The sequence below is a fragment of the Eschscholzia californica genome, unplaced genomic scaffold, assembly GCF_041429995.1.
Source record: "Eschscholzia californica isolate CP2 unplaced genomic scaffold, dmEscCali1.0.p SCAF_1, whole genome shotgun sequence".
In the NCBI taxonomy this organism is placed as follows: domain Eukaryota; kingdom Viridiplantae; phylum Streptophyta; class Magnoliopsida; order Ranunculales; family Papaveraceae; genus Eschscholzia; species Eschscholzia californica.
This window is the reverse complement of record NW_028238198.1, coordinates 78250162-78259451: the sequence shown is the minus strand read 5'-3', so window position 1 is coordinate 78259451 and position 9290 is coordinate 78250162. Positions and strand designations below refer to the sequence as shown.

At 41.4% G+C, this 9290-nt stretch overlaps 1 long non-coding RNA gene across 1 annotated transcript; it reads left to right on the top strand.

Annotated features, from left to right (window-relative positions):
• The first annotated feature begins 1280 nt into the window (after window positions 1–1280).
• LOC147569479 (uncharacterized) lies at window positions 1281–7568 on the top strand. The gene is made up of 3 exons (XR_015231284.1): window positions 1281–1517; window positions 1613–1794; window positions 7228–7568. It is a non-coding gene; the product is annotated as an uncharacterized LOC147569479 (long non-coding RNA).
• Window positions 7569–9290: the final 1722 nt, after the last annotated feature.

Genomic DNA, 9290 nt, shown 5'->3' with positions numbered 1-9290 from the left:
TATATTTAATTACTAATGGGAACTTAAAACCAGCCTCGAAGTACTTCAATCATCTTTCCAATCATTATGAGATCTATCGCCAACCCACTTCAACACGTGAGCATTGCCTGGAGGATGATGCCATAATACCAAATCAACAATTTGGTTTCCTACCAATTGCTAAACTTGAACGCATGGAAATAATTCTTTTGTGGATATACTTAGTGTGCCTTTAAGTATAACAATCACAAATACTATACTGAACAAGGACATAACAAAAACGCTAAAAAGAAGTTAAACGACATGTATGGTTGTAGTGTGTGGGTGACATTATGGGGAAAGTACTCTGGGTTGTGTCCTATTCTGGCTATCAAAGCTTGAAGAATTACTGAGTTCAATGGAAAATCAGTAAAAACCATTTCCTCTAGCAAAATTGTTGTCTAAATGTTGGTTTGATATTTCTTTCTTCATTTTACAATTTCTTATTTTCGTACTCCTTTTATTAAAAAACATGTTCTTCAACAGACCGGAACTCTGGCGAAGGGAAACCCCTTCGCCGGAGTTTATACAAAGAGAGTGAAAAAAAAAATTATTTTTTTTTTCTTATGGTCGCCGGCCGGAAAATTTTCCGGCCGGCGACCTAATCGGAGAAGATAGAGGTGAGGTGGAGAGAGAGTGAGGTGAGGTGGAGAGAGAGTGAAGTGAGGTGGAGAGAGAGAGAGCTGAGGTGGAGAAGTATTTTGCTTTCCCCCTAAATAAAATTGTCAAATAAAATTGACCAATTTTTGACCAAGTCTTTACACCCCGGAAACTATTTAGCTTTCCCCAAAGCGCTGGCCATAATTATATATGTATTTGGGTCACATTGTTTTGCTGGGCAAACATCAATCTGTTTGGTAATTTTTCTATTTATGACAAAAATACTTGTATTGTCGTGTAAAAGGCATTCCTCCGCCCTACGGGCGGGGCGGGGGGTTATAGTATATATATTGTACACATATATACCAAAACATACATAGGTATTGTGTAAATGATGACATTATTAAGCGGGTTATCTCGGGTATATAATAACGAGTCGGGCTCTGACGGGTGACACTTCAAACTCACGTCCGACCCGTCGATTTCACCGGGTCGGTTGGATTGAACCCGGCTTCGGATTTCGAGTATTCATGGACTCTAACGGACTCAGATATCCACGACCGATTTCAGATTCTCAGACTTTTTTCCCAAGCCTATCTGGAGTCCTAGTGTGGGCTAAACTATTCGTGGGTTAGTGTGACTTGAGTGGGTTAGTGTGACTTGAGCGGTAATGGTGAGTGTAAATAAAACTTCCGGATGTCAAAGTTTTTCTTTCCTGTAAATAAGATAGATATATCACAGATGGTAGCGAAGACCTAAAACCCTAACTCAATTTCATAATGTCTATCTGAACAACCCTTTTTGGGAGGAAGAAAAATAATGGGCGAATCAGTCGGAGGAGGGATCGGAGGAGGAGGGATCGGAGGAGGAGGATACTCGGCGGAGTTCATGATTAAAAGGTATATACAATCGACTTTAAAAGCTTCAGAATTAATAGATAGATTAACACTATTTACTAGATTCTTCATAGAGAATGAAGACGAGATTTACACAGATAAACACAAAGCCAAGTCTGGTCAATTGCAACGTGACATTAATACTTCAATGGACATGACTGAACATGTTAGACAAATGATGATAACAACTGTGGAGATGACGACGGACATCACCAAGATCGAAGAAAGAGATAATCCAATTGGTCTTTTTCTTGAAGAGGGTTTTGCAAGTAGTGAAACTGTAAGAGGCAGTTTCTAAAAATTGAAGAGGAGGTTTAAGGGGCAGCTATAGGCAGTTTCTAAAAATTGGGATGGTTTCCAATTTTTTGGCTCAATAGGCAGTTTCCAGATACCAATTGTTATAACTGAAAATCGCGGAAGCTATCGAACCTACCTAGAAATTGATCCGATTATGAAGATTAATTGAAAAGCTAAGCCAAAATCAAATATGCGAGCAGAATTTAACGAGGTTCGGCTTTAAAGCCTACGTCCTCGGGCGAACAAGAAATCTTTATTGAAGGATAGATGAAGACGACTAACACAACCCGCAAGTTCGTCCCAAGATGGTACCGTATAGTAATAACCTTCTATACTAAATCTTCGACGACCGAGAAATTTAACACCGCTCAAAAAACTATGAAAAATTTCTCCCACTCTTGCTCTCTCTCTAACTCTCTAAAGAAGAGTTGTTGTTGCTTGTGTTGGTGTTTTGATTACAAAGCACTCAACCCCTATTTATATATATTATAAGCCAAAAAAATTGGAAACTGCCTATTGAGCCAAAAAATTGGAAACCATCCCAATTTTTAGAAACTGCCTATAGCTGCCCCTTAAACCTCCTCTTCAATTTTTAGAAACTGCCTCTTACAATTCTCCACCTCGTACACAATTTGATATACTTCAAATTTTGGACGAACACCAGGATACTCCTTGTAAGATATATCTGCTTTTTGTAACTTCATCCGACTGCACCATATGTCCATGGCTGCCTACGTACCCTTTTATAGGATCAAGCCTACCGTAGTTCTACCAACCCTTCACATAAAGATTACCTTGTCGCCATTACGCCCTTTCGGGCAACTTAACACGAGCCGATTTGTAGCAATTCCAGGCAATCCTGAAACTTGCTACATGTCACCACTTTAGTCAACATGTCCGCGGGATTCTCATCCGTGTGTACCTTCATGAGAGAAACATCACCTTCCTCTATGACATCTCGTACAAAGTGATACCTGACATCGATATGCTTAGTGCGAGCATGATGAACCTGATTCTTCGCCAAGTGGATCGCACTTTGACTATCACACCATACATCTACGCTCTCCTGCTTAATCCCTAGATCATCCAGAAGACCCCACAACCACAGTGCTTCCTTCACACCCTCGGCCATAGCCATATACTCGGCCTCCGTAGTAGATAACGCAACTGTAGATTGTAACATCGATCGCCAACTAACTGGAGCACCATATACCTTAAATACATAACCAGTAGTAGATCGTCTTCTATCTAGATCGCCAGCATAATCCGAGTCAACATAACCGCTTACTTGACATGTGTCTCCACCAAAGCACAAACCCGTATCAACGGTACCCTTCAAGTACCTCAAGACCCACTTCACAGCTTCCCAATGTGTCTTCCCCGGGTTTGCCATAAACCTACTAACCACACTGACCGCCTGTGAAATATCCGGACGAGTACACACCATAGCGTACATCAAACTGCCAACTGCACTAGCATACGGTACACGATCCATATGATCCTTCTCCACCGTAGTAGTGGGAGATTGTTTTCCCGAGAGCCTGAAGTGTGGTGCCAAAGGTGTTGACACCGCCTTCGCATTCTGCATCCCGAATCGAGAAACTACTCGTTCGATGTAACCTTTCTGATTCAAGTACAGTTTCTTACTTGACCGCTCTCTCTTAATCTCCATTCCCAGTATCTTCTTTGCAGCGCCCATGTCTTTCATCTCAAACTCTTGACTGAGTTGAGATTTCAACTTATCTATCTCCACCATGCTTCGAGAAGCAATAAGCATGTCATCCACATACAAAAGGAGATAAATAAAGTCACCTTCGCGAAGTTTCTTGATGTATACACAACAATCATAGTCACTTCTGCGAAAACCATGTTTTAGCATGAAAAAATCAAATCGTTTGTACCATTGGCGAGGGGATTGTTTCAATCCGTAAAGAGATTTCCTCAAACGACATACTTGATTTTCTTTGCCCTCAACCTTGTATCCCTCTGGTTGAGCCATATAAATTTCTTCTTCCAAATCTCCGTGCAAGAGGGCGGTTTTAACATCGAGTTGTTCCAGCTCAAGATCACTATGAGCAACAATACTCAATAGCACCCGAATAGAAGTATGTTTCACGACCGGTGAGAAAATCTCATTGTAGTCGACCCCTTCTTTCTGTGCATAACCCTTGGCCACTAGTCTTGCCTTATACCTTGTACCTTTGATCTCGGAAGAATCCTCTTTCTTCTTGTACACCCATTTACAACCAATAACAGACTTACCTTCGGGCAATGAGACAACCTCCCATGTCTTGTTCTTGTGAAGAGACTCCATCTCTTCTTGCATAGCAACCAACCAACTCTCTCTATCCTCCGCGGTAATAGCTTGTTTGAAGGTGACCGGCTCGTCGTCTTCCACCGAGAGTGCATATTCAACAAGATTTGCCTGCCCGTAATGCCTAAGAGGTGTGTCTGACCCTAACCTCTGTACCGGCTTATATAACCGTTTCGGCCTAGTGTATACCGAAACATCCTGCTGTTGTTGTTGTAAAACTTGTGTACCTTCCCCTTGAACCTCCTCATGATCGGGTTCATCAATTTCCTCATCCTGAGTATTATCCTGATGCTCCACCTGATCATGATTCCTAGAAACCCGTTGGTCTTCGATTTCTACTTCCACTACTTGAGCTTTAGTAGACCCAACATCACCACAACTAGGCACCGTAGCTTTCGCCATAGCTACAATAGATGACTCATCAAACACCACATCTCTGCTGATTACAAACTTCTTGTCTTCCGTACACCATAGCCGATAACCCTTGACTCCTGTAGCATATCCTAAGAAAATTGCCTTCTTTGCTCTATTGTCAAGTTTGTTACCTTTAACATGGTAATAGGCCGTACAACCGAAAACCTTAAGTCTCCCGTAATCTGCATGTTCACCTGACCACACCTCGTAAGGTATGCCGCCATCTAAAGAAGAATGTGGAGATCTGTTCACAATATAACAAGCTGTAGCAACAGATTCTGCCCACCATTCTACGCCTAATCCCGAATTGGAGCGCATACATCTAGCCTTCTCATGTAGTGTACGGTTCAATCTCTCTGCGACTCCATTCTGTTGAGGTGTGTTTACTACTGTCCAGTGCCTCACAATGCCTTCCTGATTACAAAACTCCTTGAATGCCCCATCCGTGTACTCGGTCCCATTATCCGACCTTAACGTCTTCAGCTTTCGACCAGTTTTGTTCTCAACCATTGCTTTCCACACCAGGAATGTGTTGAATACCTCATTCTTATGCTTCAGAAAATAAAGCCAGACAAATCTCGAATGATCATCAACGAATGTAACAAAATACCTGGAACCACCCTTGGAAGGTAACTTTGCCGGTCCCCAGACATCGGTGTGTACGTAGTCTAACACCTCTTTGCTCCTGTGCTTGCTTGTAGAGAACGTCACCCTGTGTGCCTTCCCGAACACACAATGCTCACAAAACTCCATGCAAGGCTTCTTCATGTCCTTCAACAAGCCTTTCCCGCACATCAAAGATAGACCCTTTTCTGACATATGCCCAAGGCGCATATGCCAAAGCCTCGTACTAGCCGTTGGATCCCTTCCACTGATTCCTACTGCTACATCTCCCGTAATTGTTGTCCCCAAAAGTTTGTATAAATTACCGTAACGAGTACCTCTCATTACCACCAAAGAACCCTTAACGACTCTTATGGAGCCATTCTCTATAATTATCTTACAGCCGTTCCGCTCCAACACACCAAGGGAAATTAGATTTTTCCGCAAATCGGGTATGTGTCTTACGTCCGTCAATGTTCTCACCACTCCATCGTGCATCTTGATCCGTATTGTTCCGAGTCCCACAGTTTTACATATACTATCATCACCCAGTATAACTGTACCACCATCTATACCCCTATAGGTAGTAAACATCTCCCTATTTGGGCACATATGGTGTGACGCCCCTGAATCAAGCATCCACTTATCGAAGATCTTCTCAGACACCTCTGTCACCGAGAAACATTCGTCCGCCTCTTCTGACACATATCCCGCCTCTTGCATCTCTTGTTTCTCCTTGTAGCCTTCGTTCTTTTGCTTCAACTTTCTCTTTGGACAAGTCGCTTTAAAGTGGCCAAGCTCACCACAACTAAAGCACGTTTTCTTGAAAGAGCCTTTAGATTTGGATCTAGATTTCCCGCCCTTTCCCTTTCCCCTTTCATTACTCCTCCCCCTCGTTACAAACAACCCTTGTGCTTGTTCTTTGTCTACTCCACCCGACGCCATACTGCTAGTAGCAACCTTACGAAGGTCATCCGCTAATAGCGAATTTCTCGTCACTTCCATGGTTAGACTATCACCAACAAGCATCAAAGTTTGAACAAGGTTCTCATAGGATTTAGGTAATGAAAGTAACAATATGAGGGCTTGGTCCTCATCCTCAACCTTAACATCAATATCCTTCAAATCTGAGATAATCCTGTCAAACCTATTCACATATTCCTGAATAGAAGAACCCTCTTCCATTCTACATGTGAATAATTTGGATTTTAAGTAGACCCGATTCGTTAAAGTTTTCGTCATGAAACTGCTTTCTAGTTTTAACCATACACCCGCCGCCGTTGTTTCTTCGTCTACTAGGAACGCCACGTCCCTCTCAAGACACAACATAATGGTAGCCCGTGCTTCGAGGTCTAACTCTTCCCAATCCTCATCTGACATATCTCCTGATTTCTTTCCTGTCAACGTCTTGTGTAATTTCTGCGAGATTAACAGATTCTTCATCTGCATCCGCCAATAAGAAAAATCGTTTTTCCCATTGAACTTCTCTATCTCATATTTCCCTGCTTTGACCGTACCACTTCTCGATCCCATCTTCTCTTCGTTCAATCTCAACAAGGCTCTGGTACCAATTGTTATAACTGAAAATCGCGGAAGCTATCGAACCTACCTAGAAATTGATCCGATTATGAAGATTAATTGAAAAGCTAAGCCAAAATCAAATATGCGAGCAGAATTTAACGAGGTTCGGCTTTAAAGCCTACGTCCTCGGGCGAACAAGAAATCTTTATTGAAGGATAGATGAAGACGACTAACACAACCCGCAAGTTCGTCCCAAGATGGTACCGTATAGTAATAACCTTCTATACTAAATCTTCGACGACCGAGAAATTTAACACCGCTAAAAAAACTATGAAAAATTTCTCCCACTCTTGCTCTCTCTCTAACTCTCTAAAGAAGAGTTGTTGTTGCTTGTGTTGGTGTTTTGATTACAAAGCACTCAACCCCTATTTATATATATTATAAGCCAAAAAAATTGGAAACTGCCTATTGAGCCAAAAAATTGGAAACCATCCCAATTTTTAGAAACTGCCTATAGCTGCCCCTTAAACCTCCTCTTCAATTTTTAGAAACTGCCTCTTACAGAAACTATGAGAAAGAAAGCAGAAATATTGCAATCTAATCGCTATATACTTGCTGATAAGTTGCGGAAGAGAAAAGCAAAACAACTAGAGAAGAAAACCCAGACATCTTCAGCTAGGGTTATACTATACCTCTTTGGTATGATAGGTATTGCACTATTTTCTCTAATGATGGGAGGCATTCTATCTCACCATTAAAACATCCAGTGTGTTAGCTTTCAGGGCTCCTTAGAATTAGGGCATGTCATTAACAGTCTTTGATTAATTCTACTTTTATGTTTTGTAATTATCTTGAATGTTTTAACTTTTAATCAAAAGAAATATGAAGTAACTAATTATCTTGCACGAAGTTATGACGATAAAGGCACGAAGTTAGAAAGCAAAAAATATAGAGCAATCAGAATTATGTGATTTCTGATTTCTCGACGGCGAAGCGAAGTTTGGAGCCATTCTCAGGAGGTAATCTGAAACACCACTTGGTCAAAATTTAAATTTGTTGTTTCTCCTTCTGAATCGACCACAATGATGTTCACTCCTTTCTTGTTTGTCTCTGTAACCACAATATCCTTCTTCTCTGTATTGGTTAAGTAGGCTTCCCATGCTTCAGTAGATGATGGGATAAATAAGCCCCCCTATTGTCGTTTTGTATCGCTATGCTCAAGTTTCTTCTCTGTTGGTATCCTTGAGTCGAGCGATTAATTGTTGGTGGATAGGAGGCAATGGTCGTTGTTGTGGTTGTCGTCGTGCTGCTACTCGAAGTGGTGGTGCTGCTACTTGTAGTGGTGATGTCATTTATACTGGTGGTGGTAGTACTACTATTGATGGTGGTGCAGCTGCTTCTACTGCTAGCGATGGTGGTGGAAGTGGCGGTGTTGGTTCTTGGTCGTCTAGAAATCAGGCCAATAGGGTTGTAATCATCATCATGGTGGTAATGAGACTAACAATTTAGAATAACTACAATGTGAGTTTCCCTTGCTTGCAGGACGCCAGGCTTGAGGCTAGTGATTGGAAACATGACGTCTAGGTCATTGTTTTATACCTCAAACTAACAATTTAGAATAACTACAATGTGAGTTTCACTACAAACTCTAAAACCACAAGAAACTACCTGAAATAACTTCATAAGCATCACACTAGGAAAACTGCCATAAAAAAGGTTGCAAAATGAAAAGATGGTTTAGATTTTCCTGACCTGAAAGTTATGTGTCAATTGGAACCACCAGATTGGTTGTTTGTCGCTCTGTACAAGAGCTACCTCTTCCTCTTCCTTTGCCAACCCTTGCTTCTGAACACAAGAAACAACAGATGATGATTCTTACACCCAATTCAATGGAGTATTTGAAATGTTGATTATACGTCATGTAATACTGTTCTAAAAAAAATTTTATGACGGAAACTATGATACTCGGATGTGTCAGATGATAAAGCATTTCATATATTGTGAGAATGTGTATGAACTTGCAGATGATCATATTAGGAGCCTAGAATATGACTCTAGGTTACGCCTTTTGTGCAATAAATTGGAGGTCTAGTCGTTCTGAGCAAGATACCTCAAGGGTTTACTCTATAAAACTATATAATAGTAATAATGTTAACGAGACACTGACCTCTTCATCTGGGTCTACCCCCCAGGAGGCACATTATGTCCATGACGTATGCATGAAGATTCACTCATAGGTCCCAATCCACGTTCAAGTTGAAGTCTGACAGTTAACCCGACAGCCTAGCCTTTCTTGAGAAGAGCACATAAGAAGTTGAGTTACATGTAACAAAGATAGGGCGTTTGCGAAGGTTTCGTCAGCATCATGTGAGATGAGAACTCCTCGGGCAAATCCTTTGTTATAAAGCTAGTCTTTGTATTACTCTTTCCCTGTTTGGGCATCAAAGAGAAGTTCATGTACGAAGTCAAGTCTCATATGGTACATTAAGATATGAGTAGAAGCATTAAGACTTCACTCTGTAAAATCAAATATGGTGCCAGAAGGACCGGTAGGGGCTCAGTAGGATAGCCATGAAACCACTTCTGGTGGATACCACAATAGAGGTGACATGACATCATTGTTGCAT